Source organism: Phocoena sinus, chromosome 17 (assembly GCF_008692025.1).
Source record: "Phocoena sinus isolate mPhoSin1 chromosome 17, mPhoSin1.pri, whole genome shotgun sequence".
In the NCBI taxonomy this organism is placed as follows: Eukaryota; Metazoa; Chordata; class Mammalia; order Artiodactyla; family Phocoenidae; genus Phocoena; species Phocoena sinus.
In genome coordinates, this window is record NC_045779.1 from 67345407 (window position 1) to 67371075 (window position 25669).

Below are 25669 nucleotides of genomic sequence, written 5' to 3' on the forward strand. Positions count from 1 at the left end.
TTCATCGAGATACAATTGACATGTAACATTGTGTAAGTTTCAGGTACGCAACGTGGTGGCTCACTCTGTGTGTAGATTGTGAAGTGATTTTACTACGATAAGATTACCTCAAATTGTTACCTTTCCTGGTGTGCGTGGTGAGAACTTTCAAGATCTACTCTCTTCCAACTTCCAAGTAAACAACACAGTATTGTTAACTATAGTCATCACACTGCATATTACATCCTAAGAACTTATTCATCTCATAACTGGAACTCTGTACCCTTTGAACACCTACAGTTTCTTAGGAAATTCCTTGTCTCTATGTTTCCTACCACACTTAGAAAGTAGGATCATGATCAAGAAGAATAGAAGGTGGAAGAGGAACAGAGGGAGAAAAAAAGTTCATCAGCTGAACCCTTCGTTTGTTTAGGTCTAACATCTGTAAATATCAGCTATACTCAAGAGCACGTGCGTGGGGCCGAGTATGTATGTTCACAGTGACTAAAGCCATCACCGATGAGTGCTTTTGAAAGCAATGCCGTCCCTCTGTTGGCCCGGTTTTCATATCCTTTCCTTCCATTTTGGGTCTCTGTGCTTTAGTCACTCTGGTCTCCTTTCAGTTCCTCAAAGAAGAGCTGCTCCTTCTTGGCTCTATGACTTTGCAAGTGCTGTTCCTTTGCCTGGAGTATCACTACCCTCATTCAGTTGGCTAACTTGTACTCATCCTTCTGCTTTCCCTTGAAGCATCATTTTCTCAGGGAAGCCCTCTTTGACCCCGAGATTGTGGTATGTCCCTTGATTGCACTCATTGCATTCTAAACTCCTGTGGGGCAGTCATCAGAATTTTGATTATATAAGCACTTTTACAGTTTGGTGAATAGTAGTCCAGTCTTTCCCAGTACACTCTCAGCTCCATGAGGGCAGAGATGGAGTCTCTCTCGTTGGCTTCTCTATCCCCAGAACCTAGTTAGAATGCCAGGCACATGGCATTCACTTCATAAATTTTGGGTGAATGTGAAAACAACGAAGATTTTTCTCTTAGTAAAATAATAAAAAGCAAACCTAAAGAAAGGCTAGTCTTCCAAATGGCTTTCTGGGAAACATACTACACATGCGAAATTCTGAAATGAATCAGGCCACTTAGTAATTTGAGACTGACTTAAATCTAAACCAAGTAAGGTACTGTTCCATTTCACAAGTAAAGAGGCAGAGTGCATGAAGGTCTGACACGGATTCCCCCTGGTCGTGAGTCAGTGATGGGGGCCTCTCTCACTCTCATCTGTCCCTGCTCACTCTTGGTACTTTTTGTTGGATGCTGACTTTGATGGAGACTTGGGAGCCGTATGGCAGTGAGCCCCTTGTCCTAAAGGAAGGGGGAAGAACATTAGAGGTGGAACCCTGGCTCAGCTACTGTAGGTGCTGTGTGACCTTGGGCGACTCTGAGCCTCCACTTCCTAACTTGTAAAATGGAGAGAATCTGCTTGTAGGGATGTTTGCAAGGCTCAAATGTGCCAGTGTGGTTGGAAGTGCTTTGCGGGGAGACTGGCACTTAGCAGGTGCTCACAAAATTTTAACTGGCATCTAGCACTTTCCCAGTATTGGGGTTTATTTCAGATGCTTAGGACATGTTTCATGTGAACTAATAAGTCAGCAACTCCATTAATAAAGAAAAGAAAGACTTTCCCTTTTGCTGGTGGATAAAAAGGCTGATTTAATTCCTCGCCCAATGACAGAGATCTGAAGACAGTGATTTGATTCCCTAATCGTGAACGTGCCCCCGCTTCACAAAATGTGAGATGCTGAGTAGAGAGCAATGCGCTGGTGGGGCCGCACTGCATGAAGCCACTCTTTAAAAGAGCTTGTGAGTGTCCTGTTCATCATTAGCAGATGTGATGTGGTGAAGGAGTTTGTTTCTCCAGATTCAGACGTTTTTGAGGACTTACTATGTGCCAGGTACACCCTGTTGAGCACTTTTCACATGCTGTTTTGTTTACTGCCTACCCTATTTCTCTGATGAATCTATTATCATCCCTATTTTCATGATAAGGAAATTCAGACTCAAAGCAATTAACGTGTCCTCAGTCACACAGCTAGTCAGTAGCAGAGCTGGGGTTTGGATCCATGTCTGATGCCAAATCCCATGCATTTCCAGATACATTATATTCTCTTCCTAGTAAAACACATTCCATGGAGAGTGAAGACCAAAAGTATGGATAAGAAAACCTAGTCCGGATTTATTATTAATAATACAAAATATTATCACCTGATAGCTTCAGAAACAACCAGTTTCCTTTGGAATGTAGTACTTTCCATTTTCTTTTATAGAAGCTCAGTGGTTCTGATTTTCTCTATTTGATGGTGCATGAAAGCCCCTGGGTAGAAAGCTGTTTAGTGGAGTGGAAAAGGGTCAGACTGGGGACTGTTTCTAGCCCTGAGCCTCTCCTCTGCGTGACTTTGGGAAATTCATTCAGAATCTTTGAGCCTCATTTTTCTTATGTGTGAAATGAGGACAGCTATGCTGCTTACTCACCTACGTTTATGGATTTTGTGAGGATCTATCAAGATAATTGTTGTACAGTGTTATGCAAAAGACTCCATGTTATTATTCTAAGGCACAGTCATCACTCTGTTCCCACTTTCTCTTTGCCTACAGATTCTCTTGGCATCCCATACCTGATGAGAATTTACGGCTAGTTGGATATAACAGCAAAAGCTCTCTCCCTGTGACTTATATGCATCCTGATGTATTTCAATTTTTGCGTACAGGAAGGTTTTCTAGTTGGAGGAGATGCAATTCTACTTTGAGGTTGTGGACTCAAGGCGCCACTAAACGGAGATTCATGTGCTTTCATTGACGTAAAGTGAATCCTTCATTTGTGGACAGCTTTGCTGCCCAAACCCAATCCGTTACTGCAGCCAATGGGCTTATCTGGTGAGTCTTGTCACTGTCAGAATCAAAGCCAAATATGGCAGGGACTAATGATTTCACTGAGGTGGTCTTTCCTGTGACCACAGAAACCTGCTTTGGGGGTTTCTGTCGCTATCAGAGACCCTTGATGGAATTACAGCCCCTGAGTTCATTTTTGTTCTGGTTTATTATCTGGATAAGCTCCGTACCCAGCTCTCTTTGCCTTATCTGAGGGAGCCAGAGCCAGCGGTGGGTGAGTCATAGGATCTGGTCAATTGCGTTTGCACAATTTTATTAGAATGACTGGGTAGATTAGCTCTGTAAAACATGGAATAAGTGTCTTGGGCATTCATCAGAGTCTCCCACAATTCCTAGAATAATTTTGTATTTTTTTTCACAGAAGCGTCTGTGGAAAGAGAGCAGGGGAGCCGGGAGACCTGAGTTGCTGGATCGTGATTCTGCTAATCCCAGGGGGTAACCTTGAGTATGGCCAGAACACTTTTGGTCGTGGCTGGTGGTATGGACAAAGTTCCATAGAGCTCAGGGCTTGGCCAGAGAGGGGCAGGGAAAGTTTCTCTAGGGGAACATTTGAGAGTAGGGATTTCAATTATGAACTTGATTTCACCAGGCAGACAGAGGAAAGGGCAAGGGGTTTTCAGAGAGAGGAAGCTGACTGGACAGAGCAATGCAAAGTGAAAGTCGGTGAAGGGTCTCAGGAATGGCATCTTTGACTGTGGTGAGAAGGAAGGTTGTGCTGTGGAGCCTGGAGAGGCAGGGGGTAGAAGCCCGCTCGTGAAGAGTCTGGAGGACCAAGCTCAAGTGGTTGCTCTGGGCAACTGGCAACTCCCAAAGGCTGCTGAGCATGGGGGAGTGGGGAGGGAACGTGATTAGAATTTGTTTTCATTAAGCAGTCGACACCCAGTATGAGACCAAAGGGATCATTTGTTGCTCTCATTAGCCCTGCATAATAAGTGAACGACCATTGATCTCCCCATTTAGCAGATGAGGAAGCTGAGGCTTGGAGAGATTAAATGTTCAAGGGCACACTACTCAAGGAAAACAGAAGATAAAAATAATTCATAATTCATGCTTCTGCCGGATAGGATTCCATTGAATTCTTATAAACTTCAGTTCGAGATTAGGTAACATTTGCTCTGAGGCATTACCAGGGTTTAGACATTCATCCAAGATTCTGAAATGGAAAGAGGCCAACACTGCATAAGTAAAATTCAGAATCATTAGTAGACATATCATTAGGCCTCTCTTTTAATCATTTCTTAGAACCAATGTATCATTCTTTTCATTGGCTCTAGGGGAGGCTGGAACTTGTCTGAAGGTGGGTGTGCAACTAAAACTTTTGTAACATTTTCTGTGTCAGCTCTGCTAATGTAGAGTTCATCCACTGATGTTAATGCCACAGTGGAGGTCTAAAAGATTCTGGGAGAGCAAAAGAGATTTTAGTCTTTACAAATACAGTAGTTGGCCCTTATCCATGGGGGATAACATTCCAGGAAACCCGGTGGCTGCCCTGAAGCCACAGATAGTACCGAACCATACCATGTTTTTTCCTTTATACACATACCTATGATAAAGTTTAATTCCTCAATTAGGCACAGTAAGGGATTAACAACAACAAATAATAATAAAATAGAACCATAATAAAAGTTATATGAATGTGGCCTCTTTCTTTCTCTCTCTCAGAGTAGCTTATTGTATGGTACTCACCCTTCCTCTTGTGATGTTGTGCGATGATAAAATGCCTATGATGAGAAGTGAGGTGAATGATGTAGGCATTATGACATAGTGTTAGGATACTGTTGACCTTCTTTATTGTTATTATTTTTTGGTGGTACGCGGGCCTCTCACTGCTGTGGCCTCTCCCGTTGTGGAGCACAGGCTCCGGACGTGCAGGCTCAGCGGCCATGGCTCACGGGCCCAGCCGCTCCGCGGCATGTGGGATCTTCCCGGACCGGGGCACGAACCCGTGTCCCCTGCATGGGCAGGCGGACTCTCAACCACTGCACCACCAGGGAAGCCCCACAGAATGTTTAATTATCTTGCCAAGGTCTTTCAGCTTAGAAGTGCTGTATTCAGGATCAGAACCAGGCAACGGGATTCATACCATTGCCTGGTATGGATAGAGCTGGTCCTCCATCCGAGCGAGTTAGCCCTACCCTTCCTCCTCTCCCCTTTCTGCTGTCTCGTAGAATACATGTCCAGTAATCACATCATCGCATGCTCCAGATATTTTGTTTTATCGCTTCAGACCAAAAAGCGAGAGCTCAGCTGAGTTCCAACTTCTGCCCTTTCTTCCCACTTTCTCAATATTATTACCTTAGAACCTGATCAACTCGCACATCTTTTTATTTTTATTTTTTTCTAACACTGCCATTGACAGATGCAGACGCAGAGGCTATTATGGTTTATGGTGCTCTTCTGCGTGCATTATCTCATTTGATTAGCCCAGTAGCCTTGGGATATGGGCCATACAAGGATGGCCACCTGCAGTTTATAGATGAGGAAACAGAGGCTCAGAGAGGTTACATAAAGCTATTTGGAAGCAGAATTTTTAGTTCTAAGTCCCACGTTTGCTCTAATTTGCACTTTCTTTTTCCTTGTTGGGGCCCGGAGGGTAGAAGTTAATCCCGAAGCATTTCTGCCCTCCACATTTACTGAAAGTCACTTGGAACATTGGTGAGTATTTATCATTGGCTCCTTCCTACTTGACAAGTGGGGAAACCGAGGCACAAAGAGGTTACATGATTTCCTCAGGTTTCATACTGATGTCATTGGAGCTGGGATATTAATTTCAAAGTTCACGTGCCTGTACTGCTTAGCACACTCCCTGCTTCTAAGTTAACAATTCTGGGGTCTATTTCAAACTTCCATCCACCTTTCCTTGAGTAGTGTAATAGGATTCATATTTAACATTTAAAAAAATAATGCTAGTTAAGAATAGAAAAGCCCAGTTCACTTTAAATGCACTCAGGATGCATCACCTCTCTGCCAGCCTGAAAAGATGTCTAAGGAGAGAGTGCTGGCAAAATTTATGTATTATAAAGAGCTCCTTTTATCCAGTTACATCGGCAAAATTTCATGGCATCTTTCAGAGGCCCAAGGAGAGCAGGAACATTTATTCTCCTCTTTGAATTTAATCATAAAGACATCAAGGTCGTCTTCCTGAGGCTGAGCTCCAGGCCACAGATTCCAGACTGGAGAAAAGTAACTTGAAAGAGCCTGTTTTACACAGGCCAGTGGAATGCTTTGTTTTTTTGCTTCTGAGCCTCCTAAGTGGACGCAGATACACAGAAATAAATATTTACTTCATGAGAGGGATGGTTAGGAGAATAAATGTTAAAGTTCTGTCCTTACAGTGGAGAAACTCAACTGAGAAACTCAATTCAGTTCGTGGACTCTCAGAGCTCCTTATGGCCCCGGTTTGAGAACCATCATTCCAATTAGAGTGATGGTAGCTGTGGCAGTTTTAAGACCTGTCTACATCTTCTTTCACATGCCATCAAGAGGTGAAGTCTAGTTCTCCCTCTGGCTTGAAATGGGGCAGGAATTTATGGCCACCTTGACAAATAAAATGTGAGAGAAGCGACCTTAAGTCATTTATAAAACTAAGCTAGAAACAGTGATGCAGCTTCAATCTGGCTGTCTCTTAGGACATGGCTTTTGGATGGCTACCCTGGCCACGCTGGAGAGACCACGTGGAGAGAGAGGTGCCTGAGGACCCTACTCGATGCCACATAGAACAGAGATGAGCCTTCTCTGTTGAGTTTGGTCCAAATTGCATATTCATGAACTATGTAAATTGTTACCGTTTTATTTACACATTGCATTTAGAGCAGTTTGTTGCAGAATAACAGATAATCTTAACAATAGCCCATGCCATAGATGACCTGCTGGAATGCGAGTCATAGTTCATAGAATTGAACAGGTATGAATCCAGCACCTTGCATCTGGATTTAAATAACCATTTATACAATGCATTGAACACAAGAGTCACTTCACATGTTTGTTGAATGAACTGATGGGCGAAGGAGTAAAGAATCTTGGGGGAGATCTCTCTCAGTAGAATAACACTTGGGGTTATAACTGACCACATTTCTAATTGAAGCCATAGGTTGAGGTTGTTAAAAACCTGTGCAGTCCAAGTTAAAGGAGTAAATGGTTTTCCCATTTCCTGTAATGATTTGATCACAAGGAAGACTATGATAGCTTTGAGGTTGGCAATTTAATAGGAACTGACAAGCTGAAGGAAGGCAAAGATGATGTTGGTGCTTGAAAACCTATTTTGGGAAAAGGTGAGAGATATTTATTAAGCCTGAAGAAAAGAAGGGGAGACAGAAAAGTTGTCTTAAATCCTTGAAGGAGGTGACAGATTTCTTTTCTGTTATCCAAAAGCTGCATTAGAACAAACAGGCCAATGCTATAAAATAACAGTTGACCAGCTTTTTCGGTAAAGGGACTGATAGTAAATACTTTAGGCTTTAAAGCCCTGTGGTCTCTGCTGCAACTATTCAACCTGCCTTTGTAGCACAAAAGCAGACACGGTCAATATGTAAACGAATGAGTATAGCTGTGTTCCAATAAAACTTTATTCACAAAAAACAAGCTGTGGGCCAGGTTTGGCCCTTGCCTGTAGTCTGTCAATCCTTGCTATAAAGAAATGGTCTTTTTTTCTACATAAGCCCAAGATTCCTAATACATAGAGCCATCAAACTTCAGAATTGTCTTGGAGGAGAGTGACATTTCCTTAGTATGTTTAAAATAGGCTGGATGTACAGATTGGACAAAAATATTCTTTTCTCTTTATATATATATATATATATATGGCATACATTATATAATAAGATATATATAAAATAAATATACATAAAAATAAATATATATAAAAGTAAAATATATATAAAAAATCAAACAAAAGCCCTTTGCCATATATATATGAATATATATAAGGAATTATATATAGCGAGAATATATAAAGAGCTCTTACAACTCAATAATAATAATAATAATAATAAAGTACTTGCCCTTTTCTCTCCATGGGTAGAATTTTTTTTTTGGGTAGAAGTTTTGAACCGACACTTCACAAAAGATATAATGATGACAAATAAATATCAGAAAAGATACACTACCTAATTTGTCATCAGAGAAATGCAAACTTAAACCATAATAAGTTACCAATGTACTTATTAAAGTGGCTGGAATTAAAAAGACTGGCAATATCAAGTATCAGTGAGGATGTGAGCAACTGGAGTTATTGCGCATTGCTGGTGAGAGCATGAAATACTATCATCACTTTGAAGGGGTCTTTGACAATTTCTTATAAAGGTCAACACTCACATATCATCAATCAGCCATCCTATTCCTAGTTATTTATCCAAGAGAAATTAAAACGTGTGTCCACAAAAAGACTTGTACACAAATGTTCAGAGCGGCTTTATTCATTATAGCCCCCAAATGGAACAACAGTCCAACTGCCTGTCAACAAGTGAATGGATAAAGAAATGGTAATATACCCGTGCAATGGTAAATATTACTCACGATAAAAAAGAATAAACTACTGATATTCTCGACAACATGAAAGAATCTCAACATACGTTGAGGAGAGGAATTCAGACACAAAGTACGTATACCAGTATTCCATTTGCATAAAAGTCTAGAACAGGAAACAATAATTTATAATGACATCCCAGATTAATGGAAAGCAGACTAGTGGTTGCCTGGGACTGGGGCTGGGACAGGTGGACTTTAAACGGTTAGAAAGGAACTTTCTAGTGTCATGGACACGTTTTATATCGTGATAGTAATGGTGGTTGCATGAATGTGTAAATTTGCTAAAACTCACCAAACTGTACCATGTACTTAACAGGGGTACATTTTATTGCATGCATATTTTTCTCCAATAAAGTTGATTTTCAAAAAGTAGGGCAAATGACCATCTTTTGGGTATCCAGTAATAATAATAATGATATTAATAGCTAATATTTATTGCATGCTTTCATTGTCCCACATGTTGTACCATGTGCTTTGATTATCTGTGTTAATTTAATTCTAGAGCTATCTTTTGAAGTAGTAGTAGTGTTATCTCCATATTACAGATGGAAGACCCAAGACTTAGAGAGATTTAATGATTTTCTCAAGGGCATGCACTAGTTCTTTGCAGAGGTGGGGTTTTAAACCAGATCTTTCAGATCCTCAAACTTCCAGGGTAAGAATTAGGTATTACAAGGCAGGAATCCTCTTCTCTTTGCTCTGCCACTGACTTGTTAGAGCCTTTGGGCAACTCACTCTCCGATCTCAGCTTCCTTATGTGCAAAATGATATAATGGGCATTTAGTTACTGTTCAAGCTTTCATAAGTGTTTAATTTACAAATCTGATAATAAACGTACCATTTCCACAGCCTCATTGGCAAAGAAGTGAACTGTGTTAGTCAGATTTACTGTAGCATCAAATAACCCCCAATATCAGTGGCCTCTCACTACTAGATTTATTTCTTGCTTATGGGTCTGCTGGTCAGGTTCGGTCAGTGGACTGGGTCTTGTCTGCACTTCAGGTTCAGAAGTACTCTACGTGGCTCTCACTCCTGGACCCAGGCTGAAGCAGCAGCAGACACTTGGACATCCACTTCTCACGGAGAATACAGGAGTGGGAGAGATAGATTAGAAATACACAAAGCTTGAAACTGACCTCCTATCATTTCCCACCTGCAGCCCACTGGCCAAAGCAAGTCACATGGCCAAGCCCAGTCATGGAGGCTGGGAATTATGCCCTGTCCATGGTGTTGGAGCAAGGAGAGTGAATATCTCTTGACCAATAATGCAATCTCCCAATGAATGCAACCTCAAAGACTTAAGAAGAGTCAAAGAGTCTTCTTTTTCACTTACTCAGAGTCTTATTCACGAATCTCCAGTTTCCTTACCTTCTCATCCCCTCCCTGGGTTCACTGGCTGTTAAGTGTAGACTTAATGCCTCTTTTAGACTCAGAAGTCAAACTGCAGGTCATTTGAGGGCTTAAGATATTGGTTTTCAGCATTACTGATCATTCATGCAATTTACTGAGTTAAATATCATTTTTAATAACATTGATTTGTAGTATTAGTAATCTTTTGTGATCTTGATGGAATTAGGAAAACATTTACAAGTGGGGATTTATTTTCTGATGAATGGGGGTAGGTCCTATGATATATCTTGCTCCCATACCAGCTGTAATATTCTCTCTGACCTCATTGGTTCATGAATGTCAAACAGGAAAAATGAGGAGGCGTGCACTGAATAAACTACCCCTCATTACTGACCCTTCAGCTTTCTTCTTTATTAGGAGGAATTCACAGGCTGGAGGTGACTGATTCCTGCCTTGCAAGCCAGTTATATTGTCTATTGTATTAGTTGAGTCAGGCTTCAGCCATTGTAGCCTGAAGGCACCCATAGAAAATATGTAACTGAACAAATGTGGCTGTGTTCCAATAACAATTTGCTTACAAAAACAGGTGGTTGGCCAGATGTGGCCCATGGGCTGTAGTTTACAGATCTCTGCTCTAAATGGCAGCTCCTCAATAAAAACTGATATTGTTCTGACCGAGACTGATGTTACAACAGAGGGTGATGGGTTTCCAACAAATTCCTCTTTTCTGGAAACTTGATGGTATGCTTTTCTTGGAAAAGCAAGTCTTTCATTTCGTCATTCAACCCCTTACTGTGTGTGTGTGTATTTTAAAATATTTAAACAATTATTTTCCAGCTGTACTGAGATAAAATTGAGATATAACATTGCATAATTTTAAGGTATAATGGTTTGATATATGTGTACATTACAAAATGATTACCACAATAAGTAAGTTAATACATTTTTTGAACAAAGAGTCGTTGGGTAGGGTAACTCTTAAAGAATAAGGATGCTTTTCATGAGTGGAATGAAGGAGAGAGAAGAAGTTATCTCCCATTATGTAGCATCATCCTCACTGTCACTGACTGGAAAATCTGTGAACTGAGATGTAATATGGTATATGCCTACATTTTCACAGAAAAATCACTAGAGCTAGAACTGGAGCCCAGATAGCTTTTCTTTTCTTCAAAGTTTTCTCTACTCACCCATGGTTTCTCAAATACAAATTATCATTGGAGAACCAGATCAAGATTTTTGACTCAGTTGGATACCATCTGTATTACTGTTCATTTTATATTTTCTTTAGAGTAACTTTTTAAAAACCTAAATAGAAATATGACAGAAGAAAAGTCGCTCTTTCTGCATTAAGTGGAAAACGGGTATCAATACTTATCAATAATTATTTAAAATACACTTCTAAACTTTACAGCAGAACAATAGCATTCATCTAGTAACATTCACAAAGGAGCATCTCCTGAGTGTGGTCACACTTCAGGAAGCTGAGCAGGACGTCCTGCAGACCTCACCTGTCAGAGGCAGGCTTTGCATAGATGCTGCGGGTTCCATGATTCACCATGCTCCATCTCAGGTTAACTTAACAAAATTACGGTCTCCAAAAAACGAACGTAAATCACATACAAATGAACCAAGCCTTGACCCTTACAAAAAAACAACAAAATGACCAACAAAAAAACAACCCTTATGAAACTTCTGCCCTCATTTTCTTCTCTCAATAAACATAAATGGCACAAAAAGCAGCCTTGAGGAAAGAAAAGGATCAATGAATCTTTTATTCCCATCTCTGGCATCTGCAGCATTTTTTGATCACCTGCAAGACTGAAAGCCCCTATAGTGGGTGACAAGACCTTGCCCTTGGGGATCATATTTGAGGCTGAATTTGGGGTTATAAACCAACTGGACTCATGATGATTTGCATACAACAATCTTCACTAAGCAGTGGGTGACCAGCTTGCTGCCAAACCTCACCCAGTTATAAGGGCAACTCTGCAGGTGGACAGCCTTTTTAAGAATATTTTTCTTTTATTGAAGTATAGTTGCTATACAGTATTATATAAGTTACAGGTGTACGACACAGTTTTGAAAGGTTATACACCATTTATAGTCACTATAAAATATTGACTATATTCTCCGTGTTGTACTTGTAGCTTATTTTATACATAATAGTTTGTACCTCTTAATTCCCTACCCCTATCTTGCCCCTCGCCCCTTCCCTCTCCCCACTGGTAACCACTAGTTTCTTCTCTATATCTGTGAGTCTGCTTCTTTTTTCTTATATTCACTAGTTTGCTGTATTATTTAGCTTCCACGTATAAGTGATATCATACAGCATTTGTCTTTCTCTGATTTATTTCACTCAGCATAATACTCTCCAAGTCCATCCAAGTTGCAAATGGCAAATTTTCATTCTTTTTATGGTTGAATAGCATTCCACTGTATATATACACTACATCTTTATCCATTCTTCTGTTGATGGACGCTTAGATTGCTTCTGTATCTTGGCACTTGTAAATAATGCTGCTATGAATATTGGGGTGCATGTATCTTTTCAATTAGTGTTTTTGTCTTTTTCAGATACATACCCAGGAGTGGAATTGCTGGGTTGTTCTATTTTCAGTTTTTTGAGAAACCTCCATAATGTTTTCCACAGTGGATGCACCAATTTACATCCCCATCAACAGTGCACAAGGGTTCCCTTTTCTCCACTTCCTCACCAACAATTTGTTATTTGTGTTCTTTTTGATGATAGCCATTCTGACAGGTGTGAGGCGATATCGCATTGTGGTTTTGATTTGCATTTCTCTGATGATTAGCGATGTTGATCATCTTTTTTGTGTACCTGTAGTGGACAGATTTTTTTAATTCTCATTTCACAGATGAGGGTCAAAGAACTTGAGCTATTTTCCACGGGTCACACGTTTAGAAAGGAGAGGGAACAGATGAAATGGTGAGAATGCTGGGGTGAGGGGCATGGTTTTCTTTTGTTTTGGGGGTGGCAGGTGGAGAGGATCTGAGAGGCAGCCTGGAGGTAGTGGCTAAAACCCAGCCTACTCTTGTGTCTGTCATTGAAAATTGGGAGGGCGTGTTTCTCAGTTGATGCTGATTTATGTGTAACTAATAGAGTGACGGGGAAAAAAAAGGAAGCCCGGTTTCTAATTTTATCTTCGTGGCACTTTACTAAAAAGCCCCTCAAGGTGGCCGGAAGTTGGAAGCCCTCAAGGCTTGAAGCCCTGGACCAGCATGCAAAGGTGCTGGGCACGGAGTGAGGGCCCCCGGAGATGAGACACCGCACAGCTTCCCATCTGGGTATCTGGCTCTCAGTAGCTATTAGGGTGTCTTCTCTCCGACTCCTCATTTGCATAATGTCATACCCATATGGTGTTATTTTATTTACCTCTTGAAGGGGGATGACTACTTTAGAAAGAGAGGAAGCCAGAAGACTTGACCTGAAGGCTTCCTCTGTCCCTCTCGCCCTGCTACCCTCAATCGTTTACTCTCTCTCGTCTTTGCCTCTCTTTCTCTGGCCATCTTGACTTTTGTAAATGAGGACCTTGCTTGAGTGATAGGATCCATTTCTTCCAGTGAATGGTTGCCAGGGGCGCTTGTCTTGTTGAAGGGTTTATCCTGGCAACATTTACAGCCGGTGGTGAATTTAAGCGCGACCCACTCCCATTTCTTCACGATGGAGGAACCTTTGAAAGTTTAAGAAGTCTACCGTGGCTGATTCTGCTCAGATAGATCAAGGGCTTGACTTACGTTCTGCTTTGCTATTTTTCTGGGATTTCTGAAAACAGACTTCTTCAATTTTGCCACGTTAGGTGTGAATTTTGCAGTTTACACATAGTTCCTTAGAGCTCTTCAAGACAGAGTTTGCATCCTGTGTTGGGGGTAAGAGAGCAAATGTTTCAACCTTCCTTTGTTCTTGAAATAATTCTGGGTGATTCACTTATTCATTTATTTGTTCTTGGCTTGCTAGCCTACGGTGGTCAAATGCCTGAGAAGTATTAAAAAACAACCCCAAAATAAAACAAATAAAAAAGACCTTTAGAGATACAGCTAAAGGAGGATTCATTGTTCTTTTAAATACTTTAATTCCGTGTTTATCTATTAAACAAGCACTTATCTTAGGTGCATGACTTGCCGGGCACTGAGCTAGATGCCCAGAATCCAGAGTTGGAGATCTGTTGTCTGCTTTTAATCTGATCAGAGTTAGATAATTTCAAAATTTAGAGTATACAGCTACACAAGAGCTACAGAAAAGGGCCCAGGGAAGACAGAGCTTTTGGAAATTTGTGAATTCCACACATACTTCATGCAAGATTTCATTTGCATGTGTATTTTTCTGGGAAGGGGGTTAATAACTTTCATGGGATTAAAGTATTCATGAACAAAAATGTTTTAGAAACATGACCTCTGCAATTGCAGCAAAAATTTTAGATGACCTACCCCTGGTGTTCTATAAACAAGATCTCTCCTTGCTCAGTCCTGGTGGGTTATCTGCATTTGGGACTTGGTCTACTGGCCTTTAAGTCTATCTTCTGAGAGTAGACTTCAGAAGATACTGACTCAATGTCTTTGTCATATCTGTCCTCCAGTGCAGGACCTTGTATCCATGACATTTTTACATTTTCTATCGTGCTTAGCTCGTGTCTCATAGCAAATAGGAGAAATAAAAACTGCATTGATAACTGCATTGATCAGTTATGTTCCAAGCTTGTCATCTCATTCTCTCTTTTGACACTTGCATGTCCCTGATTCTGCTCCATCTCTGGCCTCTGTGAAATATCCTGCCTCTCCCAAGGCAGGGTGAGAATAAAGAACATTCCTCAAGTGGAGTGTGTGCACACACATGCTTTCTTGTACCCCTAATGCTTTGTTCTTTGACTGTCATGTGGAGAGAGGTGTCTGGGCACCATATTAATAATAGCTCTTAGTATGTATGTGGCACATTCCATTTTCAAAGGCATTTATAAACATTGAAAGATGAAAGCGTGCACCACCCATCTTGGGAAAAAGGGAATGTTAATCACCACCACGTCTGTTCTTTGGAGAGGGTCACAGAATCTGAGAGCTGGAAGGGATGTCAGAGGTCACGTTTCAACCTCTGGTCCCTAGAGGAATTCTTTCCTCTGGAGCCCACCAAAGTTGGGGTAGTCCTCAGAATTTCTTCTTGAGTTCAAGCCAATTCTGCCCTTCTGCAACTTTTCAATTATCTATCTACCTATTTATCTAGCATCTATCTGTCTATCATCTATCTATCTCTATCTTTCAACCTATCATCTATTCCCTATCTCACTTCCTCCCTTTTCTTTTTTTCTCCCTCTCTCTCTTTCTCTCCCTTCCTCCCTTCCTCTCTCTCCTTCTTTCTTTCTTATTTCCTTCTTTCCTTCCTCCATTCCTTCCTTCCTCCCTTCCCTTCTCCCTTCCCTCCTTCCTCTTCCTTCCTTTCTTTTTGCAGAGCCCTGCCAAGATTGCAAATGCTTGAACAAAATTATGCTCTTTTAAGACATAAATTTGGGATGCTTGGTTATGTATCAAAAGATAACTGTAATGCCTGGGCAGACTGGGATATAAGATCACCCTACTTGCAGTGACATTTCAGGCAGTATAGTGTCTTGCTACCCTCATGTTGGACCCAGCCTTGATTCTGCTTTCTTTGTTGCAGTTCTCTGAAAAAAAGGCACTGAGGATTTCAATTCCATGCCTCTGCTTCTCTCACTTAGTGTAGCATCTTCAGATGTTACTCTTGTAACTGCTACTCTGCCTGAGACAAAGGTATTCTACCCCTTAAAAGACAGATATAGAGAACTTTAACTAGGCTGTTTTTCCTCTTTTTTTGTATAAGAGTCAAAATAAAGAGGACATTTATGTAGTGCCTGATATTTCTCAGGTACAGTGTAAGTACTTTTCATACACTAAGTTTTCACCAAAACATTATGAGGTAGATGATATTGGTTATCTCATTTATAGATCAGGAAGCTCAGAGAGATTAAGTAACCATCTAAAGCTGCACTGCCAAGAAACAGGAGACCTGAGATTTGAACCCAGTTCTGTCTAGATCTATTAATCGATTAATGCAATTAATATCATGCTATTAATATCATGGTATTTGTATGGCACACAAAAGGCATTTAACAATTATGATGCATTCCTTTCCACCCTTTTGCTACAAGCAGCCCTTCCATTATTTTTTCCATCAGCAATTGTCTATCTATTTTAAAAGAGTTTATCTACAATATAACTATATTTATAAAATAGTTATTAATTTATTTTCCAGTGTCTTTTTACCTAAAGGTATCCATATTTTAAGAACAGTAAAAACCTAATCATAGGTATTTTATTAGGATTTGTAAAATGCCACACGTTATTTTATTAGCTCTTCAATAACCCAGGGAAGTTGATCTTATTGTCCCCATTTTATAAAAGAGCAAACAGAGTCTTTAAAGAGTTGAGTTCCCCAAGATCACACAACTAGTAAGGTGCAGAGCTGGGATTTCCACTCTCTCTCATTCTAACAACTCCGTTCCTTTGAGTTGGCTCCTTATTTCTGAGCTTTGCAGTTGCTGCCAAAAAGCACAAAGAATTAAAAAAATTTAATCTCTGCAACTATATCATGGATAGTTGTATTCTTTTCAAGGACTTCATTGATAACCAGTGAGTTTGCACTAAGATTATCTATAGGAGAGATATTAGCAGCATCATTGCCAAACTTTGCATTCGGATTTAATACAATTTTTGTGTAAATAATAGAGGTTTAATAATAACAACAATAGCATAATAATGTAACAGTAATGACAATAGCTGCTATCTATGGAGACCTACCATGTGCCCAGTTTTGTGCTAAGCACTCCATTCCATTTTCTCTTTCAAATCCTCCACCCACAATATTTAATCTCTCTTTTACAGGAAGCTCAGCATCTAAGAAGTTAAGTAAGATGTACAAGGTAGTGCTAATGTGGACCTTGGGATCTGGGTCCAGGTCTATCTGGCCCTAAAGCCTGAGCACTTAATCAGTGCAATAGACTAGAAAACATAATCCACTTTGAAATAAGCATACAGGACTTCCTTGAGAACAAATACCTTATACCTTGAGACAAATGAGGACCATCTTATGCAGTTGTCTGATTCTGTTTCTAAATCATCATGCCCTTGGCAGCACAGGAGTAGGGGTGAAGGTGGGGATGGTTGGCATTTCCGAGATCCAGAATTGTAGCCATGGCCATTTTGAATGATCCTTTCTGAATCTTGGTTCTGAGAAGCAGTGGTAAGATCTGATGCTCACCTTTTCCACTGGACATGAAGCTTCTTGAGTACAAGATCCTTGAAGATATTCCATAGACCTTGGGTACAGTGTATGGCGCATAATAGGGGCTCAATAAATGTCTAGAGTTGCTGTGGAGTTACGGGAGCAAAAATAAGAGATGCCATTCTTTGCCTGGAATGTGTAGAGGGAGAGAATGCAAACATGCTAGACTTAAAAAGTCTTTTTCTGTAGATTATGTTTTCTGGTCTATTGCACTGATTAAGTGCTCAGGTTTTAGGGCCAGATAGACCTGGACCCAGATCCCAAGGTCCACATTAGCACTACCTTGTACATCTTACTTAACTCCTCAGATGCTGAGCTTCCTGTAAAAGTGAGATTAAATATTGTGGGTGGAGGATATGAAGGAGAAAATGGAATGGAGTGCTTAGCACAGAAGAAGGAAGAGAGGAATTATGAATGAAGCAGGGATGATATAAAGACAGCACGTGGGCTCCTCCCTCTTCTGACAGTGATGAGCTCTGTGGTTTTAGGTGAGTCTGTTTTCTCTCTCTGAGCCCACATTTCCACAGAAGGTAATATTACCTGCTTACCTTTACAAGAGGACTGTGATGAACCCTGTAAGACACAGCATATGGGAAATATACGGAAAATAATAAAAATATAATGGCAATGGTATCAACCACAACAATGATAAGGAAAGCTTTCTTGTGTTGATTGCCACCCTGGCATTCTTCATACTTTGTCCTCACAAGAACCCTGTGGTCCATTATCTCTAGTTTACAGATGAGGAAACTTTGAGATATTATCATTATTAATTACATAATTATCAAACACATGCAAAAATCCTGACATTCACTCAGTTTTCTGGGAGATGGTAGAGTAAGAGAGTTGGGGATTCAGAGACAGCACTTTGTTGGCCAAAAAGCCAACCTTCCAGTTAAGTCTAATTCAGATTGTACTGGGTACTTCTGTGCAAAATTAGATTCACAAGGGATTTTTTCTTTTATCTAAAATCACTTCACTGAGTGTGTGATTGACATACAAAAAGCTACACGTGCTTACAACTTGATGATGTAAAACCATACCACAATCTATGCCATAAACCTACGCATCTCCTCCAAACATTTCCTCTACCTCCTTTATTTATTATTTTAAAGGATTCTTGTAAAGTGGAATTATTCTTCTCATCAACCATTCTGTACTACTCTATGATCCAAAGAAATGCCCAGATTCTTCTAGAATGGGCCCACTAGTGATGCCTGGATTGAATTAAAGCAGCTGATTCTCAAGCCAAGTGGCCAGAATTTGGACAACTCTACTGGCTCATCCTCTGTGCTGTATGGAAGAAACCAAGAGAATGACACTTTCCCAAGGCTGGGGCGGAGTGAGTCTTAATTTGTGAGTGTTTGTAAATGGCTTTGAAGATAGCGGAGGTTATTTAAGTGCTAAGTATTATTATTATTTATTGTGGTTTTAAGCACTGTTTCTCCTTCCCATTGTCAGGCTACAAAACAATGAGGGACCTGGTAAAATAGCCTCTGGAAGTATCCAAATGTCAATAAATTAGGTAATTTTGGCCTGAGTTCTGTGATGGTATCTGCAAACCTAGCATTAGCTTTGCAGCCTTTTTGCGTGGGTTGGTGGTTGCCTAATTTGCCCTGAAACTTGCCAGCAGCAGGCCCTGACATACGTTTGGCACACACAGGTGATACAAGCACTCTTTGGACAGACCTGTGTTGTTGACATCATGCTTTACTGTGTGCTTTTTGAGATGCAAATTAGGTTCTGGAGGAGCCCCTGATCCTTTCATCGTTGATGATTAATGGAAGAGAATTAACATTTGTTGAGCCTTCCTGTGTGCCAGACACTTTTACAAACGTGATCTCATTTATTCTCACAACAATCTAGTGAAGTAGGTCTGAATGGTTCCATTTTACAGAGAGGAAACAGAGGCTCACAGGAAGTTAAATAATTTGCCCTTGATCATATAACTAGGAAAGAGGCTTAACTAGAATTGAAATTCAGGACTGTCTGGTTCCAAAGGCCATGCTCTTTTATTATATTAAACTACAGGCAACATATTCTACTTTACTCTTCGCCCCAACTGCCCAGTCAAGTTTCCCCAACCCCCTGCTAAAAATCTCTTCAGTGCCTTTCCATAGCTTTCAATGGAATAAAGACCACGCTTCTACAATAGCCCTGCACAATCTCTCTCTGGCTCCCTCTCCAGCTTCATTCAACCCCATGTTTGTTTATTTCAGCTACTTGAACATGATAACACTTCCTACTTCTGCGTTTTTGCACAAACTGCATGCAAAAGCTTATCTTTCCCTTTTTCTTCAGCTGATGCTTGCTAGGCCTTTACACGTCATTTTCTGGGGATGACTTCTTTGAAAAGGCAGACCAATAGTTCTCCAAGTGTGGTTCCTGGTCCAACAGAGAGTAGCATCACCTGGGAGCTTATGAGAAATGCAATTCTCAGGCCTCACCCCATACCTCCTGAATCAGAAACTGGGCAAGTTTGAAAATTACCAGGGTTTTTTCAACCTAGACACTATTGACATTGTGGGGTGTTTAGCAGCATGCTAGTTCTTACCTACTGAAGGTCACTAATACTCTCGTTCCTGCCCTCACCTTCCTCCAAGTTGTGACAACCAAAAATGTCTTCAGACATTGCCTAATGTCCCCTTGGAGGGTAAAACTGTCCCTGGTTGAAAAAAATCACTGCTTTAGGCTGAGGTATGTCTCCCTGTGAGACACTCCTATAGCATTCTGGACAGTTGAGGTTAATTAATTAGTAATTTATTGGAATAATTTGTTTAAAGCATGTCCCCACTGTCATAATCCAGCAGCTAACACGCTACCGAACACCCAAGTTGGTTCTCAGGAAATACCATCGTACCAAGTGACACGGTCAACTTGCACCATTACCTCCTCAAGCCCAACCCTATATCTGAATTCTGGGGAGGAGACAGGACTTAAGGCTAAAGTGGGATCACAGGCAAGTGGGATCCTTGAGATTCTTCACAATTTAAAGGTAAGTCTCCTCCATCAGAACCCTGGGAGCAAAGGGGCTCTTTCGTGCCCAGCTCAACAGGATCTAAGCACTGCTTTTTAAAAAGTTTAGTGGCAGAGAATATGATTAAATGCAGGAGAAAGAAAAAAGAGTCATTTTAGGATGTTGCAGAAGGCCCTGACCAAGATAGGCTCAGTGTCGCTGTCACCGAAAGAGAAACAAAACCTCATTCTGCCCGCAAGAGCAATAAGGAGATTGCTGGCTACGAGACCTGACTCAGCTTGCCTTCTAGTAGCTTGTCTTTTTATTGGTGGTACAGTCACCTTAAAGAGGAGCGGGAGAGGCAGATTCTGGTCCTTTTGCCGCCATATACTTCCTCAGCCTGAGAAGTCATTTCTCGATCCAGGGTAAAGGAGAGCTGCAGAGTTGAGGAAGAATGGAATTCTTGCTTGTGTTCCTTTCTAAATGGATGCTCAGTGTCATCATCCTTGCTCCATATGAAGTGGTTGTGGACCTGAGACACCTGATTGGCTACATGGACATCCTGTCCCTCCTAGGGCTCACACTGCTTCTGGGAATGAGGCCCGCCCAGTTTCATAGGAGGTATTGCAGTCGCCTGGCTAATATCAGGCTTCATGTGACCTACATGATTGTTACAATTTGAGAGTTGCAGTCAAGGTATGGGAAGGTATAGACCTAAGAGGTAATTTTTTTTTAAGTTATACATATAATATATCTTTTCTTTTTTCTCAAAGAAAATGTTAATTTTTTTTGAAGAAATTTTGAAAAGAGGAAGGAAAGTGGAAAAAAAATAGGATTTTTTTCTATTTCAAAATGTTCATTCCTATTTCATTTTTTTGTTACCAGACTCTACCAACAATTTTCCTTTCCTGCTTTTTCACTTAACATTATCTTTTAAGCCTGTCTCCAAGTTTTTGTAAAATGACGTCATTTTCAAAGTGATCCTGGCATTCAATTTCCATTCATTCCCAAATGTAATGCCATTAAAATGCCCCAAACTTAGAAACAGGAATACAATATTCTAGCCGCTCAGAAAGCACAAACTAAAGTATTCATTTAAAGCTAAAGACTGAGGTCTCAATATCTTTGACACTAAGAGCTCTAAATATTCAGTAGCTACAAGTTTACTGATTCACGACGGGTAATAAGTTGCATAGGACCAAAACTACAGCATAATTTCAAGTATCTTCATTATAGTCTATATGCCAAATTGATTGAAACTATCCCATTGTTGGCATTTGCTGTCATAAGTAGCTTTGCAACAAACATCTTTTTTTTTTTTTTTTTGCGGTATGCGGGCCTCTCACTGCTGTGGCCTCTCCCGTTGCAGAGCACAGGCTCCGGACGCGCAGGCTCAGCGGCCATGGCTCACGGGCCCAGCCGCTCCGCGGCATGTGGGATCTTCCCGGACCAGGGCACGAACCCGCGTCCCCTGCATCGGCAGGCGGACTCTCAACCACTGTGCCACCAGGGAAGCCCAACAAACATCTTATATATGACTTCTTCCCCCGAAATTAAGAGCATTTCCTTTGAAATGAGGTTAGAAATTCAATCATTGGTTTGAAAGATATGAATGCATCTAACCTTGACAAAATTTCCAAAAAAACTACCTTCCAAATTGTATTTCCATTAGTGATGTTTGAGTGCATTTATTTCATTTACTCTAATCAATATCAGTTGATACTGATAGGGAGACTGAGCCTCAGTATTTGCATTTCTTGGATGATGGCTCAGATTGAAGGGGACAAGTTAGTATGAGTATTTGGTTTTTCACAGACATGCATGACACTGGAGCACAACCCGTTCGTCTTTCACTCTGCACCCCTCCAACATCAAGAACATCAGTTTAGCTTCGATTAGAGTTAAGGTGTTTTTCTGCCAGAGACTTTTTTCAAGCTTATAGTCATGAAATCTGTTTTAGAAACTGGTTAAATGAGTGCTTTCCTTCCCATCCCACTCTTGAAATAAATTCAGATTCCCAAAAGAACTGGATCTCTTCTTGCAGGAGTGAAAGATAATTTGTTGGCATGTATATTTTCTTATAGAACCAAATTACTGAGGGGAGTTGTAACCTGGTTTCAAATACTTTTGGGTTTCTTCACTCAGAGCTACTTTTTGTCATTGCAATTAGAGCAGGGGAGACTGATTTTCAAAGCCAAGTGTAGTTGTCCAGTGAACAAATGATGGAGAAAACACCGACACAGAGGGGAACTACTTCTTTCCCTTCCTTTCCTTTTTTCTCTCCCTCCCTTCCTCCCTCCTCACTTCCTTTCTCTCTCTCTCCCTTTTCCTTCCTTCCTTCCTTTCTTTCTTCCTTCCTTCCTTTCCCTATTTAATCTCAGGTGGACTATATGTAAATAGGAATTCATTAGTATAATGAATACTACAATATCGCTATTAATAACCATGGCTTATTAACTGGTTAGGGTAACCCCCCAATTAACTAGCTTGAATGAAGAATGTACCTTTTGGTAAATTAAAATTTCAAAGTAATTAGGGATATTTCGATGATTTTTTTCTCCTTCAACTCTTGATGCTGAAACTCTTTTTCTTCCTTAAAATACATCTTTGTTTTCATTTCTTAGGAGTTTTCCCATCATGGTGATGAAATTTTTTTAGAGAAAAAAAACCCTTATAAGATCTTTATTCTACACAGGGATCTTGTGTAGGACTGAAAATGTAGTTATTAGAGACTAGGTCTCACTTCTGTAGCCTCCAGGGTATACTCTGGAAACTGCAATTTTGTTGTTATTGTGATGTTAACTTATTTTCCTATTGTCATGGAGACTGTCTAGCAATAAGACTCACCTGTTTCCTCTTCTTCCTGGACACACAGCCTACATTTCCCAACTTCCCTTGTATAAGGTGTGGTCATGTGACTGAACTCTAAGCAACAGAGTGTGATCAGAAGTGATATGTCTCACTTCCTGCTCCAGCACATAAGGATTTCTCATGGTCCCTTCCATGCTCTTCCCTGTTGACCAGCCTGGTGCAGACACAGATGAGCCATTAACCTGGGGAGCCCCATGTTGAAGATGATGGAGCCATGAGATGGAGGAACCTGTTTCCTGGAATCAGGAAGAGGCCCACGGCTGATCGATGCCACCCATTTTGGCTTTTACATTTGTGAAGATTTCTACTGTTTGGGACAATACACATTCTTGAAATCTGTTTATAATAGCAGATAATGATACTTTAATTAATGTTATCACTTATTAATAAAAGGAAGATCAAAACCTAAATTTCAATTAACTCATGTTTATGATGAGTTGATTTCCAGGGGATTAAAATTTTCTTACAATCACTGCCTAGAGTTGTCTCTCAGATTGTAGAGTCAGTCAGTGCCCATGCAGGGGGAGAGATGGAGGTTCAGTAAGGTGGGATCAAGGGCTTCCAAAGTTCTTATGGCCTTTCCCAAGCCATTCCCCAGCCAGAGAACTAATGCCTGGAATGGAAAGGAATGAATATCACCTCTGTTTTTGACCTTTATCTCTGTCAAAATGTAAACCCTCCATATCACGTTAAGCTCTTATTTATTATTTAAACTGTTGTGTGCAAGAAGGGTCTAAAGAACAGACAAAACTAATACTGGCCTCTAGATAACATCCATGAAGTGCATTGAGATCCTGGATAAAATTCAGTGTCTTGTTCCTGAATTAAAAATAAAAAAGTATTCTGAAAAAAGGACTGCCTTTAAGTAGAGAATTGTAAGGTAGGAGGCACAATTCTTCTCCTTCCCGTTGACTGCACACTATGTTCTCTGGGTGTATCAGCAGTGTACGTATAAATCATCCCTTTGGCCTTTGGGAGCACAATTTTGGGGATTTGAGTCAATAATGTAGTCAGCTACCAATTTCTGTCTTTTAGTGTAGGGGTTTGGTTGGGGTGGGTAGAAGGCAAGGATCCAGGGATTTAGGAAAGAGAAATAGACCTTGCCTTATTTCTTTGAACACAAGAACTCAGCAGAGCAATGAATGACATCCTAAATGCACAATGGAGATTCTTCTGCAACAGATTGTTGCTAAATAGCTCTCTGGGTTTTTTTGCTGTTTTTTTTTTTGTTTATTTGTTTTGTTCTGTTGTGTCTGAGCTGATGAGGTGCTCTCTGCCCTGGGTGAGTTACTTCTTTCATCTCTGTGGATTGATTCTCTTGTAGCTCCTAAAACATTCATGCCTTTCATAAATATTTTTTGACTGAAGGTTGTATATATTTAACTGGGGCTCATAAATATGCCTTTAAGTTTCTTTTTCTTCAGTGTTCTGATTCTTCTTGATATTTTTGATTTCCCGTCACCCTTCTGAGCTCCTAAGTTAAGGTAAGTTTGCATATATACTCATATATTTCATAGATGTACTTCTTTATCAGAAGGAGCCCTGAGCTGGAGTTAGGAGGCCTTGATTCAAATAATTGCCACTAACTACACTTGTGATGGGTCAGGGTAATTCCCCATCTACATGATGAGAGTTGCAGAAGTGTGGGAGACTGTGTTCTCCATGAAATGCCTGCATAGTGCCCAAGAAATGGGGGTCCATTTTCCATAGCATGTGTTCCAGGTACAATATGCTGTGATCAAGGGATGTAACCTGTCCCTTATTGCACTTCATTCCTGAATCTTTTTCCTCCATTCTCTTCTCCATTTTTTTCTCCTTCCTCTTTCTCTTGCTATCTTGGAGAGATCACTCAGTGGTAGAGCCAGGATGATCGATATGCCAGGGCAGCTGAACTGTCAGCTCATCAGGAATTGCCCAGATTGTGGACCATTCATTACATCACTGGACATCTACTGAGTATCTAAAATTTGCCAGGTACTACGCTCAGTAGGTGCTTTTTAAACCTAATTTTTACCGTGCTATTTTCCTTATCATACAAAAATACAAAAAACACAGGTATATTGAGTCTTCTCTGAAAATACCAAAAAAGAGATAATAAGAAGAAATCATTTATAGTCCCACTTTCTAGAGTTTACCCCTATGAATCGTTGAATGTATGTTTTTTCTACGGTTTTTGCTATGTAAGAATACAGTTTTAAAAAGGGAGTTAATATGAAATTACATTGTACATCTTGATTTTTCACATTAATTTTTCACAGTAATAATCCATTGACTTCATTTCACTTCCTCTTTACTTCTGGCTGTTGGATTGGAAGAGGTGATCTTTCCTGTGTGTGATGTAAATTCACTTCAGGATGTGCATAGCAGAAAAACACTACCACTACAAGAGTCCACTCCAATGGACTATAAACTCCAATGTGGCAAAAAGGAGATGAAGGCACAGATGATGTCCCAAAAGGCCCTTTTACTATAAATGATTTCCTGGAAACATCATGGTCAAGTCAAAATCTTTTTGTGAGTGAGAAGAAAATTACAAGACTGAGCCGATTCAAGAGTGAAACTCATCTGTGTCAATGTGTGTTGGCCCAAGTAGGACACACATGCAAACGTACTGCCCTTTTACTAACAGATCATTGTTTCAGGTGCAAAATAAACAGCTGAAGGATTTCTCAAATGTTCTTCCTCAATAAGATTAAGAACTAGCCTGCTCATACAAAATACTCTAGTCCAG

At 40.4% G+C, this 25669-nt stretch overlaps 1 long non-coding RNA gene across 1 annotated transcript in view; it reads left to right on the forward strand.

Moving 5' to 3' along the window:
• The window catches only part of LOC116742347, a 396625-nt gene extending 372695 nt beyond the window's left edge, over window positions 1-23930 (forward strand). The window contains exons 16-23 of the long non-coding RNA XR_004346443.1: window positions 2749-2914; window positions 3291-3364; window positions 4802-5584; window positions 17420-17599; window positions 18227-18467; window positions 18573-18636; window positions 19919-20106; window positions 23092-23930. This is a non-coding gene — a long non-coding RNA (uncharacterized LOC116742347). The remainder of the gene's footprint in view (window positions 1-2748; window positions 2915-3290; window positions 3365-4801; window positions 5585-17419; window positions 17600-18226; window positions 18468-18572; window positions 18637-19918; window positions 20107-23091) is intronic.
• Window positions 23931-25669: the final 1739 nt, after the last annotated feature.